Raw genomic sequence first — 26,419 nt, 5'->3', positions numbered from 1 at the left:
GGGAACAATCAAATTGTAGACTATTTGAGACATTACTCCCATGGAGGAAAGTGCGCATGGTGACAGTTGTATTCAATCTCGATGCAATTTCTGTGTTTCACCAACACTCTGATAGTCCACAGATTACAGAATGCCTCCAGATGTGCATCGGAAACTACTACTTGTCCTCCAGGGAATAATCAAAGCGTAGACTGTTTGAGACATTACTCCCATGGAGGAAAGTGCGCATGGTGACTGTTGTATTCAATCCCGATGCAATTTCTGTGTTTCATCAACACTCAGTTAGTCCACAGATTTCAGAATGCCACCACATGTGCATCGGAAACTACTGCTGGTCTTCCAGGGAACAATCAAATTGTAGACTATTTGAGACATTACTCCCATGGAGGAAAGTGCGCATGGTGACAGTTGTATTCAATCCCGATGCAATTTCTGTGTTTCACCAACACTCTGATAGTCCACAGATTACAGAATGCCTCCAGATGTGCATCGGAAACTACTACTTGTAATCCAGGGAATAATCAAAGCGTAGACTGTTTGAGACATGACTCGCATGGAGGAAAGTGCGCATGGTGACAGTTGTATTCAATCCCGATGCAATTTCTGTGTTTCATCAACACTCAGATAGTCCACAGATTTCAGAATGCCTCCAGATGTGCATCGGAAACTACTACTGGTCTTCGAGGGAACGATCAAAGCGTAGACTGTTTGAGACATTACTCCCAATGCAGGAAAGTGCGCATGGTGACTGTTGTGTTCAATCCCGATGCAATTTATGTGTTTCATCAACACACTGATAGTCCACAGATTACAGAACGCCACCAGATGTTCATCGGAAACTACTGCTGGTCTTCCAGGGAACAATCAAAGCGTAGACTATTTGAGACATTACTCCCATGGAGAAAAGTGCGCATGATGACTGTTGTATTCAATCCCGATGCAATTTCTGTGTTTCATCAACACTCTGATACTCATCAGATTACAGAATGCCTCCAGATGTGCATCGGAAACTACTACTGGTCTCCCAGGGAACGATCAAAGCGTAGACTGCTAGAGACATTACTAACATGGAGGAAAGTGCGCATGGTGACTGTTGTATTCAATCCCGATGCAATTTCTGTGTTTCATCAACACTCTGATACTCCACAGATTACAGAATGTCTCCAGATGTGCATCGGAAACTACTACTGGTCTCCCAGGGAACGATCAAAGCGTAGGCTGTTAGAGACACTACTCCCATGGAATAAAGTGCGCATGGTGACTGTTGTATTCAATCCCGATGCATTTTCTGTGTTTCATTAACACTCTGACAGTCCACAGATTACAGAATGCCTCCAGATGTGCATCGGAAACTACTACTGGTCTTTAAGGGTACGATCACAGCGTAGACTGTTTGAGACCATTTCCCATGGAATAAAGTGCGCATGGTGACTGTTCTATTCAATACCGATGCAATTTCTATGTTTCATCAACACTCAGATAGTCCACAGATTACAGAATGCCTCCAGATGTGCATCGGAAACAACTACTGGTCTTCCAGGGAACGATCAAATCGTAGACTTTTTGATACATTACTAACATGCAGGAAAGTGCGCATGGTGACTGTTGTATTCAATCCCGATGCAATTTCTGTGTTTCACCAACACTCTGATACTCCACAGATTACAGAATGCCTCCAGATGTGCATCGGAAACTACTACTGGTCTCCCAGGGAACGATCAAAGCGTAGGCTGTTAGAGACAGTACTCCCATGGAATAAAGTGCGCATGGTGACTGTTGTATTCAATTCCGATGCATTTTCTGTGTTTCATTAACACTCTGACAGTCCACAGATTACAGAATGCCTCCAGATGTGCATCGGAAACTACCACTGGCCTTCCAGGGAACGATCAAATCGTAGACTTTTTGAGACATTACTAACATGCAGGAAAGTGCGCATGGTGACTGTTGTATTCAATCCCGATGCAATTTCTGTGTTTCACCAACACTCTGATACTCCACAGATTACAGAATGCCTCCAGATGTGCATCGGAAACTACTACTGGTCTCCCAGGGAACGATCAAAGCGTAGGCTGTTGGAGACACTACTCCCATGGAATAAAGTGCGCATGGTGACTGTTGTATTCAATCCCGATGCATTTTCTGTGTTTCATTAACACTCTGACAGTCCACAGATTACAGAATGCCTCCAGATGTGCATGGGAAACTACTACTGGTCTCCCAGGGAACGATCAAAGCGTAGACTGTTAGAGACATTACTAACATGGAGGAAAGTGCGCAGGGTGACTGTTGTATTCAATCCCGATGCAATTTCTGTGTTTCATCAACACTCTGATACTCCACAGATTACAGAATGCCTCCAGATGTGCATCGGAAACTACTACTGGTCTCCCATGGAACGATCAAAGCGTAGGCTGTTAGAGACACTACTCCCATGGAATAAAGTGCGCATGGTGACTGTTGTATTCAATCCCGATGCATTTTCTGTGTTTCATTAACACTCTGACAGTCCACAGATTACAGAATGCCTCCAGATGTGCATCGGAAACTACTACTGGTCTTTAAGGGTACGATCAAAGCGTAGACTGTTTGAGACCATTTCCCATGGAATAAAGTGCGCATGGTGACTGTTGTATTCAATCCCGATGCATTTTCTGTGTTTCATTAACACTCTGACAGTCCACAGATTACAGAATGTCTCCAGATGTGCATCGGAAACTACTACTGGTCTCCCAGGGAACGATCAAAGCGTAGACTGTTAGAGACATTACTAACGTGGAGGAAAGTGCGCATGGTGACTGTTGTATTCAATCCCGATGCAATATCTGTGTTTCATCAACACTCTGATACTCCACAGATTACAGAATGCCTCCAGATGTGCATCGGAAACTACTACTGGTCTCCCAGGGAACGATCAAAGCGTAGGCTGTTAGAGACACTACTCCCATGGAATGAAGTAGGCATGGTGACTGTTGTATTCAATCCCGATGCAATTTCTGTGTTTCATCAACACTCAGATAGTCCACAGATTACAGAATGCCTCCAGATGTGCATCGGAAACTACTACTGGTCTTCCAGGGAATGATCCAAGCGTAGAGTGTTAGAGACATTACTCCCATGGAGGAAAGTGCCGAATGGTGACTGTTGTATTCAATCCCGATGCAATTTCTGTGTTTCACCTACACTCTCATAGTCCACAGATTACAGAATGCCTCCAGATGTGCATCGGAAACTACTACTGGTCTCCCAGGGAACGATCAAAGCGTAGACTGTGTGAGACATTACTCCCATGGAGGAGAGTGCGCATGGTGACTGTTGTATTCAATCCCGATGCAATTTCGGTGTTTCATCAACACTCAGTTAGTCCACAGATTTCAGAATGCCTCCAGATGTGCATCGGAAATTACTACTGGTCTTCCAGGGAACGATCAAAGCGTAAACTCTTTGTGACAATACTCCCATGGAGGAATGTGCGCATGGTGACTGTTGTATTCAATCCCGATGCAATTTCTGTGTTCCATCAACACTTTGAAGGTCCACACATTACAGAATGCCTCCTGATGTGCATCGGAAACTACTACTGGTCTTCAAGGGAACGATCAAAGCGTAGACTGTTTTAGACATTACTCCAATAGAGACTGTTGTATTCAAACCCGATGCATTTTCTGTGTTTTATCAACACTCTGATAGTCCACAGGTTACAGAATGCCTCCAGATGTGCATCGGCAAGTAACACTGGTATTCCATGGAACGATAAAAGCCTAGACTGTTTGAAACATTACTAACATGGAGGAAAGTGCGCATGGTGGCTGTTGTATTCAATCCCAATGCAATTTCTGTGTTCCATCAACACTTTGAAGGTCCACAGATTGCAGAATGCCTCCAGATGTGCATCGGAAACTACTACTGGTCTTCCAGGGAATGATCAAAGCGTAGACTGTTAGAGACATTACTCCCATGGAGGAAAGTGCTTATGGTGACTGTTGTATTCAATCCCGATGCAATTTCTGTGTTTCACCTACACTCTGATAGTCCGCAGATTACAGAATGCCTCCAGATGTGCATCGGAAACTACTACTGGTCTTCCAGGGAACGATCAAAGCGTAGACTGTTTGAGACATTACTCGCATTTAGGAAAGTGCGCATGGTGACTGTTGTATTCAATCCCAATGCAATTTCTGTGTTTCACCTACACTCTGATAGTCCACAGGTTACAGAATGCCTCCAGATGTGCATCGGAAACTACTACTGGTCTTTAAGGGTACGATCAAAGCGTAGACTGTTTGAGACCATTTCCCATGGAGGAAAGTGCGCATCGTGACCATTGTATTCAATCCCGATGCAATTTCTGTGTTTCATCAACACTCAGATAGTCCACAGATTACAGAATGCCTCCAGATTTGCATCAAACTACTACTGGTCTTCCAGGGAACGATCAAAGCGTAGACTGTTAGAGAAATTACTCCCATGCAGGAAAGTGCGCATGGTGACTGTTGTATTCAAACCCAATGCAATTTCTGTGTTTCATCAACACTCTGATAGTCCACAGATTACAGAATGATACCACATGTGCATCGGAAACTACTGCTGGTCTTCCAGGGAACAATCAAATTGTAGACTATTTGAGACATTACTCCCATGGAGGAAAGTGCGCATGGTGACAGTTGTATTCAATCCCAATGCAATTTCTGTGTTTCACCTACACTCTGATAGTCCACAGGTTACAGAATGCCTCCAGATGTGCATCGGATACTACCACTGGTCTTATAGGGAACGATCCAAGCGTAGACTGTTTGAGACATTACTAACATGGAGGAAAGTGCGCATGGAGATTGTTGTATTCAATCCCGATGCTATTTCTGTGTATTGTCAACACTTTGAAGGTCCACAGATTACAGAATGCCTCCAGATGTGCATCGGAAACTACTACTGGTCCTCCAGCGAACGATCAAGGCATAGACTGTATGAGACATTACTCCCGTGAAGGAAAGTGCGCATGGTGACTGTTGTATTCAATCCCGATGCAATTTCTGTGTTTCACCAACACTCTGATAGTCCACAGATTACAGAATGCCTCCAGATGTGCATCGGAAACTACTACTTGTCCTCCAGGGAATAATCAAAGCGTAGACTGTTTGAGACATTACTCCCATGGAGGAAAGTGCGCATGGTGACTGTTGTATTCAATCCCGATGCAATTTCTGTGTTTCATCAACACTCAGTTAGTCCACAGATTTCAGAATGCCTCCAGATGTGCATCGGAAACTACTACTGGTCTTCCAGGGAATGATCCAAGCGTAGAGTGTTAGAGACATTACTCCCATGGAGGAAAGTGCCGAATGGTGACTGTTGTATTCAATCCCGATGCAATTTCTGTGTTTCACCTACACTCTGATAGTCCACAGATTACAGAATGCCTACAGATGTGCATCGGAAACTACTACTGGTCTCCCAGGGAACGATCAAAGCGTAGACTGTTTGAGACATTACTCCCATGGAGGGAAGTGCGCATGGTGACTGTTGTATTCAATCCCGATGCAATTTCGGTGTTTCATCAACACTCAGTTAGTCCACAGATTTCAGAATGCCTCCAGATGTGCATCGGAAACTACTACTGGTCTTCCAGGGAACGATCAAAGCGTAGACTGTTTGAGACATTACTCGCATTTAGGAAAGTGCGCATGGTGACTGTTGTATTCAATCCCGATGCAATTTCTATGTTTCATCAACACTCTGATACTCCAAAGATTACAGAATGCCTCCAGATGTGCATCGGAAACTACTACTGGTCTCCCAGGGAACGATCAAAGCGTAGGCTGTTAGAGATATTACTCCCATGAAGGAAATTGTGCATGGTGACTGTTCTATTCAATCCCAATGCAATTTCTTTGTTTCATCAACACTCTGTTATTCCACATATTACAGAATGCCTCCAGATGTCCATCGGAAACTACCACTGGTCTTCCAGGGAACGATCAAATCGTAGGTTTTTTGAGACATTACTAACATGCAGGAAAGTGCGCATGGTGACTGTTGTATTCAATCCCGATGCAATTTCTGTGTTTAACCTACACTCTGATAGTCCACAGATTACAGAATGCCTCCAGATGTGCATCGGAAACTACTACTGGCCTCTAAGGGTACGATCAAAGCGTAGACTGTTTGAGACCATTTCCCATGGAGGAAAGTGCGCATCGTGACCATTGTATTCAATCCCGATGCAATTTCTGTGTTTCATCAACACTCAGATAGTCCACAGATTACAGAATGCCTCCAGATGTGCATCGGAAACTACTACTGGTCTTCCGGGGAATGATCAAAGCGTAGACTGTTTGAGACATTACTCCCATGGAGGAAAGTGTGCATGGTGACTGTTCTATTCAATCCCAATGCAATTTCTATGTTTCATCAACACCCTGATAGTCCACATATTACAGAATGCCTCCAGATGTGCATCGGAAACTACCACTGGTCTTCCAGGGAACGATCAAATCGTAGACATTTTGAGACATTACTAACATGCAGGAAAGTGCGCATTGTGACTGTTGTATTCAATCCCGATGCAATTTCTGTGTTTCACCAACACTCTGATACTCCACAGATTACAGAATGCCTCCAGATGTGCATCGGAAACTACTACTGGTCTTCCAGGGAACGATCAAAGCGTAGGCTGTTAGAGACATTACTCCCATGGAATAAAGTGCGCATGGTGACTGTTGCATTCTATCCCGATGCATTTTCTGTGTTTCATTAACACTCTGACAGTCCACAGATTACAGAATGATTCCAGATGTGCATCAGAAAAAAACTACTGGTCCTCCAGCGAACGATCAAAGGGTAGACTGTTTGAGACATTACTCCCATGGAGGAAAGTGCGCATGGTGACTGTTGTATCAATCCCTATGCAATTTCTGTGATTCATCAACACTCTGATAGCCCACATATTACAGAATGCCTACATATATGCATCGGAAACTACCACTGGTATTCCAGGGAACGATCAAAGCGTAGACTGTTTGAGACATTACTAACATGGAGGAAAGTTCGCATGGAGATTGTTGTATTCAATCCCGATGCAATTTCTGTGTTTTATCAACATTTTGTAGGTCCACAGATTACAGAATGCCTCCAGATGTGCATCGGAAACTACTACTGGTCCTCCAGCGAACGATCAAAGGGTAGACTGTTTGAGACATTACTCCCGAGAAGGAAAGTGTGCATGGTGATTGTTGTATTCAATCCCGATGCATTTTCTGTGTTTCATTAACACTCTGACAGTCCACAGATTACAGAATGCCTCCAGATGTGCATCGAAAACTACTACTGGTCTTCCAGGGAACGATCAAAGCGTAGACTGTAAGAGACATTACTCCCATGCAGGAAAGTGCGCATGGTGACTGTTGTATTCAATCCCAATGCAGTTTCTGTGTTTCATCAACACTCTGATAGTCCACAGATTACAGAATGCCACCAGATGTTCATCGGAAACTACTGCTGGTCTTCCAGGGAACAATCAAAGCGTAGACTATTTGAGACATTACTCCCATGGAGGAAAGTGCGCATGGTGACTGTTGTATTCAATCCCTATGCAATTTCTGTGTTTCAGCAACACTCTGATAGTCCACAGATTACAGAATGCCTCCAGATGTTCATCGGAAACTACTGCTGGTCTTCCAGGGAACAATCAAAGCGTAGACTGTTTGAGACATTACTCCCATGGAGGAAAGTGCGCATGGTGACTGTTGTATTCAATCCCGATGCAATTTCTGTGTTTCATCAACACTCTGATAGTCCACAGATTACAGAATGCCTGCAGATGTGCATCAGAAACTACTTCTGATCTACCAGGGAACGATCAAAACGTAGACTGTTTAAGACACTACTCCCATGTAGGAAATGGCGCATGGTGACTGTTGTATTCAATCCCGATGCAATTTCTGTGTTTCATCAACACTCTGATAGTCCACAGATTACAGAATGCCTCCAGATGTGCATCGGAAACTACTACTGCTCTTCCAGGGAACGATCAAAGCGTAAACTCTTTGTGACAATACTCCCATGGAGGAATGTGCGCATGGTGACTGTTGTATTCAATCCCGATGCAATTTCTGTGTTTCATCAACACTTTGAAGGTCCACACATTACAGAATGCCTCCTGATGTGCATCGGAAACTACTACTGGTCTTCAAGGGAACGATCAAAGCGTAGACTGTTTTAGACATTACTCCAATGGAGACTGTTGTATTCAATCCCGATGCATTTTCTGTGTTTCATCAACACTCTGATAGTACACAGGTTACAGAATGCCTCCAGATGTGCATCGGCAAGTAACACTGGTATTCCATGGAACGATCAAAGCCTGGACTGTTTGAAACATTACTAACATGGAGGAAAGTGCGCATGGTGGCTGTTGTATTCAATCCCAATGCAATTTCTGTGTTCCATCAACACTTTGAAGGTCCACAGATTACAGAATGCCTCCAGGTGTGCATCAGAAACTACTACTGGTCTTCCAGGGTATGATCAAAGCGTAGACTGTTAGAGACATTACTCCCATGGAGAAAAGTGCTTATGGTGACTGTTGTATTCAATCCAGATGCAATTTCTGTGTTTCACCTACACTCTGATAGTCAACATATTACAGAATGCCTCCAGATGTGCATCGGAAACTACCACTGGTCTTCCAGGGAACGATCAAATCGTAGACATTTTGAGACATTACTAACATGCAGGAAAGTGCGCATTGTGACTGTTGTATTCAATCCCGATGCAATTTCTGTGTTTCACCAACACTCTGATACTCCACAGATTACAGAATGCCTCCAGATGTGCATCGGAAACTACTACTGGTCTTCCAGGGAACGATCAAAGCGTAGGCTGTTAGAGACATTACTCCCATGGAATAAAGTGCGCATGGTGACTGTTGCATTCTATCCCGATGCATTTTCTGTGTTTCATTAACACTCTGACAGTCCACAGATTACAGAATGATTCCAGATGTGCATCAGAAAACAACTACTGGTCCTCCAGCGAACGATCAAAGGGTAGACTGTTTGAGACATTACTCCCATGGAGGAAAGTGCGCATGGTGACTGTTGTATCAATCCCTATGCAATTTCTGTGATTCATCAACACTCTGATAGCCCACATATTACAGAATGCCTACATATATGCATCGGAAACTACCACTGGTATTCCAGGGAACGATCAAAGCGTAGACTGTTTGAGACATTACTAACATGGAGGAAAGTTCGCATGGAGATTGTTGTATTCAATCCCGATGCAATTTCTGTGTTTTATCAACATTTTGTAGGTCCACAGATTACAGAATGCCTCCAGATGTGCATCGGAAACTACTACTGGTCCTCCAGCGAACGATCAAAGGGTAGACTGTTTGAGACATTACTCCCGAGAAGGAAAGTGTGCATGGTGATTGTTGTATTCAATCCCGATGCATTTTCTGTGTTTCATTAACACTCTGACAGTCCACAGATTACAGAATGCCTCCAGATGTGCATCGGAAACTACTACTGGTCTTCCAGGGAACGATCAAAGCGTAGACTGTAAGAGACATTACTCCCATGCAGGAAAGTGCGCATGGTGACTGTTGTATTCAATCCCAATGCAGTTTCTGTGTTTCATCAACACTCTGATAGTCCACAGATTACAGAATGCCACCAGATGTTCATCGGAAACTACTGCTGGTCTTCCAGGGAACAATCAAAGCGTAGACTATTTGAGACATTACTCCCATGGAGGAAAGTGCGCATGGTGACTGTTGTATTCAATCCCTATGCAATTTCTGTGTTTCAGCAACACTCTGATAGTCCACAGATTACAGAATGCCTCCAGATGTTCATCGGAAACTACTGCTGGTCTTCCAGGGAACAATCAAAGCGTAGACTGTTTGAGACATTACTCCCATGGAGGTAAGTGCGCATGGTGACTGTTGTATTCAATCCCGATGCAATTTCTGTGTTTCATCAACACTCTGATAGTCCACAGATTACAGAATGCCTGCAGATGTGCATCAGAAACTACTTCTGATCTACCAGGGAACGATCAAAACGTAGACTGTTTAAGACACTACTCCCATGTAGGAAATGGCGCATGGTGACTGTTGTATTCAATCCCGATGCAATTTCTGTGTTTCATCAACACTCTGATAGTCCACAGATTACAGAATGCCTCCAGATGTGCATCGGAAACTACTACTGCTCTTCCAGGGAACGATCAAAGCGTAAACTCTTTGTGACAATACTCCCATGGAGGAATGTGCGCATGGTGACTGTTGTATTCAATCCCGATGCAATTTCTGTGTTTCATCAACACTTTGAAGGTCCACACATTACAGAATGCCTCCTGATGTGCATCGGAAACTACTACTGGTCTTCAAGGGAACGATCAAAGCGTAGACTGTTTTAGACATTACTCCAATGGAGACTGTTGTATTCAATCCCGATGCATTTTCTGTGTTTCATCAACACTCTGATAGTACACAGGTTACAGAATGCCTCCAGATGTGCATCGGCAAGTGACACTGGTGTTCCATGGAACGATCAAAGCCTGGACTGTTTGAAACATTACTAACATGGAGGAAAGTGCGCATGGTGGCTGTTGTATTCAATCCCAATGCAATTTCTGTGTTCCATCAACACTTTGAAGGTCCACAGATTACAGAATGCCTCCAGGTGTGCATCAGAAACTACTACTGGTCTTCCAGGGTATGATCAAAGCGTAGACTGTTAGAGACATTACTCCCATGGAGGAAAGTGCTTATGGTGACTGTTGTATTCAATCCAGATGCAATTTCTGTGTTTCACCTACACTCTGATAGTCCGCAGATTACAGAATGCCTCCAGATGTGCATCGGAAACTTATACTGGTCTTCCTGGGAATGATCAAAGCGTAGACTGTTTGAAACATTACTCCCATGGAGGAAAGTGCGCATGGTGACTGTTGTATTCAATCCCAATGCGATTTCTGTGTTTCATCAACACTCTGATAGCTCACATATTACAGAATGTCTCCAGATGTGCATCGGAAACTACCACTGGTCTTATAGGGAACGATCAAAGCGCAGACTGTTTGAGACATTACTCGCATTTAGGAAAGTGCGCATGGTGACTGTTGTATTCAATCCCGATGAAATTTCGGTGTTTCATCAACATTCAGTTAGTCCACATATTACAGAATGCCTCCAGATGTGCATCGGAAACTACCACTGGTCTTCCAGGGAACGATCAAAGCGTAGACTGTTAGAGACATTACTCCCATGCAGGAAAGTGCGCATGGTGACTGTTGCATTCAATCCCGATGCATTTTCTGTGTTTCATTAACACTCTGACAGTCCACAGATTACAGAATGCCTCCAGATGTGCATCGGGAACTACTACTGGTCTCCCAGGGAACGATCAAAGCGTAGGCTGTTAGAGACATTACTCCCATGGAATAAAGTGCGCATGGTGACTGTTGCATTCAATCCCGATGCATTTTCTGTGTTTCATTAACACTCTGACAGTCCACAGATTACAGAATGCCTCCAGATGTGCATCGGAAACTACTACTGGTCTTCCAGGGAACGATCAAAGCGTACACTGTTAGAGACATTACTCCCATGCAGGAAAGTGCGCATGGTGACTGTTGTATTCAATGCCAATGCAATTTCTGTGTTTCATCAACACTCTGATAGCCCACATATTACAGAATGCCTACATATATGCATCGGAAACTACCACTGGTATTCCAGGGAACGATCAAAGGGTAGACTGTTTGAGACATTACTAACATGGAGGAAAGTTCGCATGGAGATTGTTGTATTCAATCCCGATGCAATTTCTGTGTTTTATCAACATTTTGTAGGTCCACAGATTACAGAATGCCTCCAGATGTGCATCGGAAACTACTACTGGTCCTCCAGCGAACGATCAAAGGGTAGACTGTTTGAGACATTACTCCCGTGAAGGAAAGTGTGCATGGTGATTGTTGTATTCAATCCCGATGCAATTTCTGTGTTTCATCAACACTCTGATAGTCCACAGATTACAGAATGCCACCAGATGTTCATCGGAAACTACTGCTGGTCTTCCAGGGAACAATCAAAGCGTAGACTATTTGAGACATTACTCCCATGGTGGAAAGTGCCCATGGTGACTGTTGTATTCAATCCCTATGCAATTTCTGTGTTTCATCAACACTCTGATACCCCACATATTACAGAATGCCTACATATATGCATCGGAAACTACCACTGGTATTCCAGGGAACGATCAAAGCGTAGACTGTTTGAGACATTACTAACATGGAGGAAAGTTCGCATGGAGTTTGTTGTATTCAATCCCGATGTAATTTCTGTGTTTTATCAACATTTTGTAGGTCCACAGATTACAGAATGCCTCCAGATGTGCATCGGAAACTACTACTGGTCCTCCAGCGAACGATCAAAGGGTAGACTGTTTGAGACATTACTCCCGTGAAGGAAAGTGTGCATGGTGATTGTTGTATTCAATCCCGATGCATTTTCTGTTTTTCATTAACACTCTGACAGTCCACAGATTACAGAATGCCTCCAGATGTGCATCGGAAACTACTACTGGTCTTCCAGGGAACGATCAAAGCGTAGACTGTTAGAGACATTACTCCCATGCAGGAAAGTGCGCATGGTGACTGTTGTATTCAATCCCAATGCAATTTCTGTGTTTCATCAACACTCTGATAGCCCACATATTACAGAATGCCTACATATATGCATCGGAAACTACCACTGGTATTCCAGGGAACGATCAAAGCGTAGACTGTTTGAGACATTACTAACATGGAGGAAAGTTCGCATGGAGATTGTTGTATTCAATCCCGATGCAATTTCTGTGTTTTATCAACATTTTGTAGGTCCACAGATTACAGAATGCCTCCAGATGTGCATCGGAAACTACTACTGGTCCTCCACCGAACGATCAAAGGGTAGACTGTTTGAGACATTACTCCCGTGAAGGAAAGTGTGCATGGTGATTGTTGTATTCAATCCCGATGCAATTTCTGTGTTTCATCAACACTCTGATAGTCCACAGAATACAGAATGCCACCAGATGTTCATCGGAAACTACTGCTGGTCTTCCAGGGAACAATCAAAGCGTAGACTATTTGAGACATTACTCCCATGGAGGAAAGTGCGCATGGTGACTGTTGTATTCAATCCCTATGCAATTTCTGTGTTTCATCAACACTCTGATAGTCCACAAATTACAGAATGCCTCCAGATGTTCATCGGAAACTACTGCTGGTCTTCCAGGGAACAATCAAAGCGGAGACTGTTTGAGACATTACTCCCATGGAGGAAAGTGCGCATGGTGACTGTTGTATTCAATCCCGATGCAATTTCTGTGTTTCATCAACACTTTGAAGGTCCACACATTACAGAATGCCTTCTGATGTGCATCGGAAACTACTACTGGACTTCAAGGGAACGATCAAAGCGTAGACTGTTTTAGACATTACTCCAATGGAGACTGTTGTATTCAATCCCGATGCATTTTCTGTGTTTCATCAACACTCTGATAGTCCACAGGTTACAGAATGCCTCCAGATGTGCATCGGCAAGTAACACTGGTATTCCATGGAACGATCAAAGCCTAGACTGTTTGAAACATTACTAACGTGGAGGAAAGTGCGCATGGTGGCTGTTGTATTCAATCCCAATGCAATTTCTGTGTTCCATCAACACTTTGAACGTCCACAGATTACAGAATGCCTCCAGATGTGCATCGGAAACTACTACAGGTCTTCCAGTTAATGATCAAAGCGTAGACTGTTAGAGACATTACTCCTATGGAGGAAAGTGCTTATGGTGACTGTTGTATTCAATCCCGATGCAATTTATGTGTTTCACCTACACTCTGATAGTCCGCAGATTACAGAATGCCTCCAGATGTGCATCGGAAACTACTACTGGTCTTCCAGGGAATGATCAAAGCGTAGACTGTTTGAAACATTACTCCCATGGAGGAAAGTGCGCATGGTGACTGTTGTACTCAATCCCAATGCGATTTCTGTGTTTCATCAACACTCTGATAGCTCACATATTACAGAATGTCTCCAGATGTGCATCGGAAACTACCACTGGTCTTATAGGGAACGAACAAAGCGCAGACTGTTTGAGACATTACTCGCATTTAGGAAAGTGCGCATGGTGACTGTTGTATTCAATCCCGATGAAATTTCGGTGTTTCATCAACACTCAGTTAGTCCACATATTACAGAATGCCTCCAGATGTGCATCGGAAACTACCACTGGTCTTCCAGGGAACGATCAAAGCGTAGACTGTTAGAGACATTAGTCCCATGCAGGAAAGTGGGCATGGTGACTGTTGTATTCAATCCCAATGCAATTTCTGTGTTTCATCAACACTCTGATAGCTCACATATTACAGAATGCCTCCAGATGTGCATCGGAAACTACCACTGGTCTTATAGGGAACGATCAAAGCGTAGACTGTTTGAGACATTACTAACATGGAGGAAAGTGCGCATGGAGATTGTTGTATTCAATCCCGATGCAATTTCTGTGTTTTGTCAACACTTTGAAGGTCCACAGATTATAGAATGGCTCCAGATGTGCATCGGGAACTACTACTGGTCCTCCAGCGAACGATCAAAGCGCAGACTGTTTGAGACATTACTCCCGTGAAGGAAAGTGCGCATGGTGACTGTTGTATTCAATCCCGATGCAATTTCTGTGTTTCATCATCACTCTGATAGTCCACGGATTACAGAATGCCACCAGATGTGCATCGGAAACTACTGCTGGTCTTCCAGGGAACAATCAAATTGTAGACTATTTGAGACATTACTCCTATGGAGGAAAGTGCGCATGGTGACTGTTGTATTCAATCCCGATGCAATTTCTGTGTTTCATCAACACTCTGACGCTCCACAGATTACAGAATGCCTCCAGATGTGCATCGGAAACTACTACTGGTCTCTCAGGGAACGATCAAAGCGTAGACTTTTAGAAACATAAATAAAATATAGGAAAGTGCGCATGGTGACTGTTGTATTCAATCCCGATGCAATTTCTGTGTTTCATCAACACTCTGATACTGCACAGATTACAGAATGCCTCCAGATGTGCATCGGAAACTACTACTGGTCTATAAGGGAACGATCTAAGCATAGACTGTTTGAGACCTTTTCCCATGGAGGAAAGTGCGCATCGTGACCATTGTGTTCAATCCCGATGCAATTTCCGTGTTTCATCAACACTGAGATAGTCCACAGATTACAGAATGCCACCAGATGTGCATCGGAAACTACTACTGGTCTCCCAGGGAACGATCAAAGCGTAGACTGTTTGAGACATTACTCCCATGGAGGAAAGTGCGCATGGTGACTGTTGTATTCAATCCCGGTGCAATTTCTGTGTTTCATCAACACTCTGATACTCCACAGATTACAGAATGCCTCCAGATTTGCATCTTAAACTACTACTGGTCTTTCAGGGAACGATCAAAGCGTAGACTGTTAGAGACATTACTCCCATGTAGGAAAGTGCGCATGGTGACTGTTGTATTCAATCCCGATGCTATTTCTGTTTTTTGTCGGTCCACAGATTACAGAATGCCTCCAGATGTGCATCGGAAACTACTACTGGTCTTCCAGGGAACGATCAAAGCATAGACTGTTTGAGACATTACTCGCATTTAGGAATGTGCGCATGGTGACTGTTGTATTCAATCCCGATGCAATTTCTGTGTTTCACCTACACTCTGATAGTCCACAGATTACAGAATGCCTCCAGATGTGCATCGGAAACTACTACTGGTCTCCCAGGGAACGATCAAAGCGTAGACTGTTTGAGACATTACTCCCATGGAGGAAAGTGCGCATGGTGACTGTTGTATTCAATCCCGGTGCAATTTCTGTGTTTCATCAACACTCTGATACTCCACAGATTACAGAATGCCTCCAGATTTGCATCTTAAACTACTACTGGTCTTCCAGGGAACGATCAAAGCGTAGACTGTTAGAGACATTACTCGAATGTAGGAAAGTGCGCATGGTGACTGTTGTATTCAATCCCGATGCTATTTCTGTTTTTTGTCGGTCCACAGATTACAGAATGCCTCCAGATGTGCATCGGACACTACTACTGGTCCTCCAGCGAACGATCAAAGCGTAGACATTATGAGACATTACTCCCGTGAAGGAAAGTGCGCATGGTGACTGTTGTATTCAATCCCGATGCAATTTCTGTGTTTCATCAACACTCTGATTGTCCACAGATTACAGAATGCCCGCAGATGTGCATCGGAAACTACTGCTGGTCTTCCAGGGAACAATCAAGTTGTAGACTATTTGAGACATTACTCCAATGGAGGAAAGTGCGCATGGTGACTGTTGTATTCAATCCCGATGCAATTTCTGTGTTTCACCAACACCCTGATAGTCCACAGATTACAGAATGCCTCCAGATTTGCATCTTAAAGTTTTACTGGTCTTCCAGGGAACGATCAAAGCGTAGACTGTTAGAGACATTACTCCCATGCAGGAAAGTGCGCATGGTGACTGTTGTATTCAATCCCAATGCAATTTCTGTGTTTCATCAACACTCTGATAGCCCACATATTACAGAATGCCTCCAGATGTGCATCGGAAACTACCACTGCTCTTATAGGGAACGATCCAAGCGTAGACTGTTTGAGACATTACTAACATGGAGGAAAGTGCGCATGGAGATTGTTGTATTCACTCCCGATGCTATTTCTATGTTTTGTCAACAGTTTGAAGGTCCACAGATTACAGAATGCCTCCAGATGTGCATCGGAAACTACTACTGGTCCTCCAGCGAACGATCAAAGCGTAGACTGTATGAGACATTACTCCCGTGAAGGAAAGTGGGCATGGTGACTGTTGTATTCATCCCGATGCAATTTCTGTGTTTCATCAACACTCTGATAGTCCACAGATTACAGAATGCCACCAGATGTGCATCGGAAACTACTGCTGGTCTTCCAGGGAACAATGAAATTGTAGACTATTTGAGACATTACTCCCATGGAGGAAAGTGCGCATGGTGACTGTTGTATTCAATCCCGATGCATTTTCTGTGTTTCATTAACACTCTGACAGTCCACAGATTACAGAATGCCTCCAGATGTGCATCGGAAACTACTACTGGTCTTTAAGGGTACGATCAAAGCTTAGACTGTTTGAGACCATTTCCCATGGAGGAAAGTGCGCATCGTGACCATTGTATTCAATCCCGATGAAATTTCTGTGTTTCATCAACACTCAGATAGTCCACAGATTACATATTGCCTCCAGATGTGCATCGGAAACTACTACTGGTCTTCCAGGTAACGAACAAAGCGTAGACTGTTTGAGACATTACTCCCATGCACGAAAGTGCGCATGGTGACGGTTGTATTCAATCCCGATGCAATTTATGTGTTTCATCAACACACTGATAGTCCACAGATTACAGGACGCCACCAGATGTGCATCGGAAACTACTGCTGGTCTTCCAGGGAACAATGAAATTGTAGACTATTTGAGACATTACTCCCATGGAGGAAAGTGCGCATGGTGACTGTTGTATTCATCCCGATGCAATTTCTGTGTTTCACCAACACTCTGATAGTCCACAGATTACAGAATGCCTCCAGATGTGCATCGGAAACTACTACTGGTCCTCCAGCGAACGATCAAAGCGTAGACTGTATGAGACATTACTCCCGTGAAGGAAAGTGGGCATGGTGACTGTTGTATTCATCCCGATGCAATTTCTGTGTTTCATCAACACTCTGATAGTCCACAGATTACAGAATGCCACCAGATGTGCATCGGAAACTACTGCTGGTCTTCCAGGGAACAATGAAATTGTAGACTATTTGAGACATTACTCCCGTGAAGGAAAGTGGGCATGGTCACTGTTGTATTCATCCCGATGCAATTTCTGTGTTTCATCAACACTCTGATAGTCCACAGATTACAGAATGCCACCAGATGTGCATCGGAAACTACTGCTGGTCTTCCAGGGAACAATGAAATTGTAGACTATTTGAGACATTACTCCCATGGAGGAAAGTGCGCATGGTGACTGTTGTATTCAATCCCGATGCAATTTATGTGTTTCATCAACACACTGATAGTCCACAGATTACAGAACGCCACCAGATGTTCATCGGAAACTACTGCTGGTCTTCCAGGGAACAATCAAAGCGTAGACTATTTGAGACATTACTCCCATGGAGAAAAGTGCGCATGATGACTGTTGTATTCAATCCCGATGCAATTTCTGTGTTTCATCAACACTCTGATACTCCACAGATTACAGAATGCCTCCAGATGTGCATCGGAAACTACTACTGGTCTTCCAGGGAACGATCAAAGCGTAGACTGTTTGAGACATTACTCGCATTTAGGAATGTGCGCATGGTGACTGTTGTATTCAATCCCGATGCAATTTCTGTGTTTCACCTACACTCTGATAGTCCACAGATTACAGAATGCCTCCAGATGTGCATCGGAAACTACTACTGGTCTCCCAGGGAACGATCAAAGCGTAGACTGTTTGAGACATTACTCCCATGGAGGAAAGTGCGCATGGTGACTGTTGTATTCAATCCCGATGCAATTTCTGTGTTTCATCAACACTCTGATACTCCACAGATTACAGAATGCCTCCAGATGTGCATCGGAAACTACTACTGGTCTCCCAGGGAACGATCAAAGCGTAGGCTGTTAGAGACATTACCCCCATGGAGGAATGTGTGCATGGTGACTGTTCTATTCAATCCCAATGCAATTTCTATGTTTCATCAACACTCTGATAGTCCACATAATACAGAATGCCTCCAGATGTGCATCGGAAACTACCACGGGTCTTCCAGGGAACGACCAAATCGTAGACTTTTTGAGACATTACTAACATGCAGGAAAGTGCGCATGGTGACTGTTGTATTCAATCCCGATGCAATTTCTTTGTTTCACCAACACTCTGATAGTCCACAGATTACAGAATGCCTCCAGATTTGCATCTTAAACTACTACTGGTCTTCCAGGGAACGATCAAAGCGTAGACTGTTAGAGACATTACTCCCATGCAGGAAAGTGCGCATGGTGACTGTTGTATTCAATCCCAATGCAATTTCTGTGTTTCATCAACACTCTGATAGCCCACATATTACAGAATGCCTCCAGATGTGCATCGGAAACTACCACTGGTCTTATTGGTATCGATCCAAGCGTAGACTGTTTGAGACATTACTAACATGGAGGAAAGTGCGCATGGAGATTGTTGTATTCAATCCCGATGCTATTTCTGTGTTTTGTCAACACTTTGAAGGTCCACAGATTACAGAATGCCTCCAGATGTGCATCGGAAACTACTACTGGTCCTCCAGCGAACGATCAAAGCGTAGACTGTATGAGACATTACTCCCGTGAAGGAAAGTGCGCATGGTGACTATTGTATTCAATCCCGATGCAATTTCTGTGTTTCATCAACACTCTGATTGTACACAGATTACAGATTTCCACCAGATGTGCATCGGAAACTACTGCTGGTCTTCCAGGGAACTATCAAATTGTAGACTATTTGAGACATTACTCCCATGGAGGAAAGTGCGCATGGTGACTGTTGTATTCAATCCCGATGCAATTTCTGTGTTTCACCAACACTCTGATAGTCCACAGATTACAGAATGCCTCCAGATTTGCATCTTAAACTACTACTGGTCTTCCAGGGAACGATCAAAGCGTAGACTGTTAGAGACATTACTCCCATGCAGGAAAGTGCGCATGGTGACTGTTGTATTCAATCCCAATGCAATTTCTGTGTTTCATCAACACTCTGATAGCCCACATATTACAGAATGCCTCCAGATATGCATCGGAAACTACCACTGGTCTTATAGGTAACGATCCAAGCGTAGACTGTTTGAGACATTACTAACATGGAGGAAAGTGCGCATGGAAATTGTTGTATTCACTCCCGATGCTATTTCTGTGTATTGTCAACAGTTTGAAGGTCCACAGATTACAGAATGCCTCCAGATGTGCATCGGAAACTACTACTGGTCCTCCAGTGAACGATCAAAGCGTAGACTGTATGAGACATTACTCCCGTGAAGGAAAGTGCGCATGGTGACTGTTGTATTCAATCCCGATGCAATTTCTGTGTTTCATCAACACTCTGATAGTCCACAGATTACAGAATGCCACCAGATGTGCGTCGGAAACTACTGCTGGTCTTCCAGGGAACAATGAAATTGTAGACTATTTGAGACATTACTCCCATGGAGGAAATTGCGCATGGTGACTGTTGTATTCAATCCCGATGAAATTTCTGTGTTTCACCAACACTCTGATAGTCCACAGATTACAGAATGCCTCCAGATGTGCATCGGAAACTACTACTGGTCCTCCAGGGAATAATCAAAGCGTAGGCTGTTTGAGACATTACTCCCATGGAGGAAAGTGCGCATGATGACTGTTGTATTCAATCCCGATGCAATTTCTGTGTTTCATCAACACTCAGTTAGTCCACAGATTTCAGAATGCCTCCAGATTTGCATCTTAAACTACTACTGGTCTTCCAGGGAACGATCAAAGCGTAGACTGTTAGAGACATTACTCCCATGCAGGAAAGTGCGCATGGTGACTGTTGTATTCAATCCCAATGCAATTTCTGTGTTTCATCAACACTCTGATAGCCCACATATTACAGAATGCCTCCAGATGTGCATCGGAAACTACCACTGCTCTTATAGGGAACGATCCAAGCGTAGACTGTTTGAGACATTACTAACATGGAGGAAAGTGCGCATGGAGATTGTTGTATTCACTCCCGATGCTATTTCTGTGTTTTGTCAACAGTTTGAAGGTCCACAGATTACAGAATGCCTCCAGATGTGCATCGGAAACTACTACTGGTCCTCCAGCGAACGATCAAACGTAGACTGTATGAGACATTACTCCCGTGAAGGAAAGTGCGCATGGTGACTAGTGTATTCAATCCCAATGCAATTTCTGTGTTTCATCAACACTCTGATAGTCCACAGATTACAGAATGCCACCAGATGTGCGTCGGAAACTACTGCTGGTCTTCCAGGGAACAATGAAATTGTAGACTATTTGAGACATTACTCCCATGGAGGAAATTGCGCATGGTGACTGTTGTATTCAATCCCGATGAAATTTCTGTGTTTCACCAACACTCTGATAGTCCACAGATTACAGAATGCCTCCAGATGTGCATCGGAAACTACTACTGGTCCTCCAGGGAATAATCAAAGCGTAGACTGTTTGAGACATTACTCCCATGGAGGAAAGTGCGCATGGTGACTGTTGTATTCAATCCCGATGCAATTTCTGTGTTTCATCAACACACTGATAGTCCACAGATTACAGAACGCCACCAGATGTTCATCGAAAACTACTGCTGGTCTTCCAGGGAACAATCAAAGCGTAGACAATTTGATACATTACTCCCATGGAGAATAGTGCGCATGCTGACTGTTGTATTCAATCCCGATGCAATTTCTGGGTTTCATCAACACTCTGATACTCATCAGATTACAGAATGCCTCCAGATGTGCATCGGAAACTACTACTGGTCTCCCAGGGAACGATCAAAGCGTAGACTGTTAGAGACATTACCAACATGGAGGAAAATGCGCATGGTGACTGTTGTATTCAATCCCAATGCAATTTCTGTGTTTCATCAACACTCTGATAGCCCACATATTACAGAATGCCTACAGATGTGCATCGGAAACTACCACTGGTCTTATAGGTATCGATCCAAGCGTAGACTGTTTGAGACATTACTAACATGGAGGAAAGGGCGCATGGAGATTGTTGTATTCAATCCCGATGCTATTTCTGTGTTTTGTCAACACTTTGAAGGTCCACAGATTACAGAATGCCTCCAGATGTGCATCGGAAACTACTACTGGTCCTCCAGCGAACGATCAAAACGTAGACTGTATGAGACATTACTCCCGTGAAGGAAAGTGCGCATGGTGACTGTTGTATTCAATCCCGATGCAATTTCTGTGTTTCATCAACACTCTGATTGTCCACAGATTACAGAATGCCACCAGATGTGCATCGGAAACTACTGCTGGTCTTCCAGGGAACAATCAAATTGTAGACTATTTGAGACATTACTCCCATGCAGGAAAGTGCGCATGGTGACTGTTGTATTCAATCCCGATGCAATTTCTGTGTTTCACCAACACTCTGATAGTCCACAGATTACAGAATGCCTCCAGATTTGCATCTTAAACTACTACTGGTCTTCCAGGGAACGATCAAAGCGTAGACTGTTAGAGACATTACTCCCATGCAGGAAAGTGCGCATGGTGACTGTTGTATTCAATCCCAATGCAATTTCTGTGTTTCATCAACACTCTGATAGCCCACATATTACAGAATGCCTCCAGATGTGCATCGGAAACTACCACTGGTCTTATAGGTAACGATCCAAGCGTAGACTGTTTGAGACATTACTAACATTCAGGAAAGTGCGCATGGAGATTGTTGTATTCACTCCCGATTCTATATCTGTGTTTTGTCAACAGTTTGAAGGTCCACAGATTACAGAATGCCTCAAGATGTGCATCGTAAACTACTACTGGTCCTCCAGTTGACGATCAAATCGTAGACTGTATGAGACATTACTCCCGTGAAGGGAAGTGCGCATGGTGACTGTTGTATTCAATCCCGATGCAATTTCTGTGTTTCATCAACACTCTGATAGTCCACAGATTACAGAATGCCACCAGATGTGCATCGGAAACTACTGCTGGTCTTCCAGGGAACAATGAAATTGTAGACTATTTGAGACATTACTCCCATGGAGGAAATTGCGCATGGTGACTGTTGTATTCAATCCCGATGCAATTTCTGTGTTTCACCAACACTCTGATAGTCCACAGATTACAGAATGCCTCCAGATGTGCATCGGAAACTACTACTGGTCCTCCAGGGAATAATCAAAGCGTAGACTGTTTGAGACATTACTCCCATGGAGGAAAGTGCGCATGGTGACTGTTGTATTCAATCCTGATGCAATTTCTGTGTTTCATCAACACCCAGTTAGTCCACAGATTTCAGAATGCCTCCAGATGTGCATCGGAAACTACTACTGGTCTTCCAGGGAACGATCAAGGCGTAGACTGTTTGAGACATTACTCCCATGCAGGAAAGTGCGCATGGTGACGGTTGTATTCAATCCTGATGCAATTTATGTGTTTCATCAACACACTGATAGTCCACAGATTACAGAACGCCACCAGATGTTCATCGGAAACTACTGCTGGTCTTCCAGGGAACAATCAAAGCGTAGACTATTTGAGACATTACTCCCATGGAGAAAAGTGCGCATGATGACTGTTGTATTCAATCCCGATGCAATTTCTGTGTTTCATCAACACTCTGATACTCATCAGATTACAGAATGCCTCCAGATGTGCATCGGAAAATACTACTGGTCTCCCAGGGAACGATCAAAGCGTAGACTGTTAGAGACATTACTAACATGGGGGAAAGTGCGCATGGTGACTGTTGTATTCAATCCCGATGCATTTTCTGTGTTTCATTAACACTCTGACAGTCCACAGATTACAGAATGCTTCCAGATGTGCATCGGAAACTACTACTGGTCTTTAAGGGTACGATCAAAGCGTAGACTGTTTGAGACCATTTCCCATGGAGGAAAGTGCGCATCGTGACCATTGTATTCAATCCCGATGCAATTTCTGTGTTTCATCAACACTCAGATAGTCCACAGATTACAGAATGCCTCCAGATGTGCATCGGAAACTACTACTGGTCTTCCAGGGAACGATCAAAGCGTAGACTGTTTGAGACATTACTCCCATGCACGAAAGTGCGCATGGTGACGGTTGTATTCAATCCCGATGCAATTTATGTGTTTCATCAACACACTGATAGTCCACAGATTACAGAACGCCACCAGATGTTCATCGGAAACTACTGCTGGTCTTCCAGGGACCAATCAAAGCGTAGACTATTTGAGACATTACTCCCATGGAGAAAAGTGCGCATGATGACTGTTGTATTCAATCCCAATGCAATTTCTGTGTTTCATCAACACTCTGATACTCATCAGATTACAGAATGCCTCCAGATGTGCATCGGAAACTACTGCTGGTCTCCCAGGGAACGATCAAAGCGTAGACTGTTAGAGACATTACTAACATGGAGGAAAGTGCGCATGGTGACTGTTGTATTCAATCCCGATGCAATTTCTGTGTTTCATCAACACTCCGATAGTCCACAGATTACAGAATGCCTCCAGATGTGCATCGGAAAGTACTACTGGTCTTCCAGGGAATGATCAAAGCGTAGACTGTTTGAGACATTACTCCCATGGAGGAAAGTGTGCATGGTGACTGTTCTATTCAATCCCAATGCAATTTCTATGTTTCATCAACACTCTGATAGTCCACATATTACAGAATGCGTCCAGATGTGCATCGGAAACTACCATTGGTCTTCCAGGGAACGATCAAATCGTAGACTTTTTGAGACATTACTAACATGCAGGAAAATGCGCATGGTGACTGTTGTATTCAATCCCGATGCAATTTCTGTGTTTCACCAACACTCTCATACTCCACAGATTACAGAATGCCTCCAGATGTGCATGGGAAACTACTACTGGTCTCCCAGGGAACGATCAAAGCGTAGGCTGTTAGAAACATTACTCCCATGGAATAAAGTGCGCATGGTGACTGTTGTATTCAATCCCGATGTATTTTCTGTGTTTCATTAACACTCTGACAGTCCACAGATTACAGAATGCCTCCAGATGTGCATCGGAAACTACTACTGGTCTTTAAGGGAACGATCAAAGCGTATACTGTTTGAGACCTTTTCCCATGGAGGAAAGTGCGCATCGTAACCATTGTATTCAATCCCGATGCAATTTCTGTGTTTCATCAACACTCAGATAGTTCACAGATTACAGAATGCCTCCAGATGTGCATCGGAAACTACTACTGGTCTTCCAGGGAATGATCATAGCGTAGAGTGATAGAGACATTACCCCCATGGAGGAAAGTGCGAATGGTGACTGTTGTATTCAATCCCGATGCAATTTCTGTGTTTCACCTACACTCTGATAGTCCACAGATTACAGAATGCCTCCAGATGTGCATCGGAAACTACTACTGGTCTCCCAGGGAACGATCAAAGCGTAGACTGTTTGAGACATTACTCCCATGGAGGAAAGTGCGCATGGTGACTGTTGTATTCAATCCCGATGCAATTTCGGTGTTTCATCAACACTCAGTTAGTCCACAGATTTCAGAATGCCTCCAGATGTGCATCGGAAACTACTACTGGTCTTCCAGGGAACGATCAAAGCGTAGACTGTTTGAGACATTACTCGCATTTAGGAAAGTGCGCATGGTGACTGTTGTATTCAATCCCGATGCAATTTCTGTGTTTCATCAACACTCTGATACTCCACAGATTACAGAATGCCTCCAAATGTGCATCGGAAACTACTACTGGTCACCCAGGGAACGATCAAAGCGTAGGCTGTTAGAGACATTACTCCCATGGAGGAAATTGTGCATGGTGACTGTTCTATTCAATCCCAATGCAATTTCTATGTTTCATCAACACTCTGATATTCCACATATTGCAGAATGCCTCCAGATGTGCATCGGAAACTACCACTGGTCTTCCAGGGAACGATCAAATCGTAGACTTTTAGAGACATTACTAACATGCAGGAAAGTGCGCATGGTGACTGTTGTATTCAATCCCGATGCAATTTCTGTGTTTCACCAACACTCTGATAGTCCACAGATTACAGAATGCCTCCAGATTTGCATCTTAAACTACTACTGGTCTTCCAGGGAACGATCAAAGCGTAGACTGTTAGAGACACTACTCCCATGCAGGAAAGTGCGCATGGTGACTGTTGTATTCAATCCCAATGCAATTTCTGTGTTTCATCAACACTCTGATAGCCCACATATTACAGAATGCCTCCAGATGTGCATCGGAAACTACCACTGGTCTTATAGGGAACGATCCAAACGTTGACTGTTTGAGACATTACTAACATGGAGGAAAGTGCGCATGGAGATTGTTGTATTCAATCCCGATGCTATTTCTGTGTTTTGTCAACACTTTGAAGGTCCACAGATTACAGAATGCCTCCAGATGTGCATCGGAAACTACTACTGGTCCTCCAGCGAACGATCAAAGCGTAGACTGTTTGAGACATTACTCCCGTGAAGGAAAGTGCGCATGGTGACTGTTGTATTCAATACAGATTCAATTTCTGTGTTTCATCAACACTCTGATAGTCCACAGATTACAGAATGCCAACAGATGTGCATCGGAAACTACTGCTGGTCTTCCAGGGAACAAAGAA

This window comes from Schistocerca gregaria, chromosome 10 (assembly GCF_023897955.1).
Source record: "Schistocerca gregaria isolate iqSchGreg1 chromosome 10, iqSchGreg1.2, whole genome shotgun sequence".
Lineage (NCBI taxonomy): Eukaryota > Metazoa > Arthropoda > Insecta > Orthoptera > Acrididae > Schistocerca > Schistocerca gregaria.
The sequence above is the reverse complement of the archived record's forward strand: the minus strand, read 5'-3'. Positions refer to the sequence as shown.